Genomic DNA, 473 nt, shown 5'->3' with positions numbered 1-473 from the left:
GGGATGCACCGATACCGGTATTTTGGTACCGAGTACCGATAATTGTTTTTGTCTGGAGCGCCTGGCTTCCTGATTAGCCGGGAAGCCGGGCAGCGCGTAAAGACTCACCACCCGGCTTCCCGATTAACAAGAAAGTCCCCTCTTACCTTAGTATGTGCAGTCTGTCACCCCCGAGGCCTCTCCAGCCAGAAAGCGGCCTTCCTCCGGTACCCAGCCGGAGCTGTCTGGCCAATGAGAAAGCCGGGCGCCGTGTAATGACGCGACACCCTGCTTTCTGATTGGCCGGGAGGACGGCTCCATGCTCCCTCGTCATGAGATGACGAGGGAGCATGAAGCCAGCTTCCCGGCCAATCAGAATGCCGGGCGCTGCGTCATTACACAGCATCCGGCTTCCCGACCAATCAGGAAGCGCGTCATTACCCCCTGCCCGGCTTCCTGATTGGCCGGGAAGTCGGCTCCATGCTCTCTCATCA

This window comes from Nanorana parkeri, unplaced genomic scaffold, assembly GCF_000935625.1.
Source record: "Nanorana parkeri isolate BGI_ZX_2015 unplaced genomic scaffold, ASM93562v1 scaffold1776, whole genome shotgun sequence".
Taxonomy (NCBI): domain Eukaryota; kingdom Metazoa; phylum Chordata; class Amphibia; order Anura; family Dicroglossidae; genus Nanorana; species Nanorana parkeri.
The sequence above is the reverse complement of the archived record's forward strand: the minus strand, read 5'-3'. Positions refer to the sequence as shown.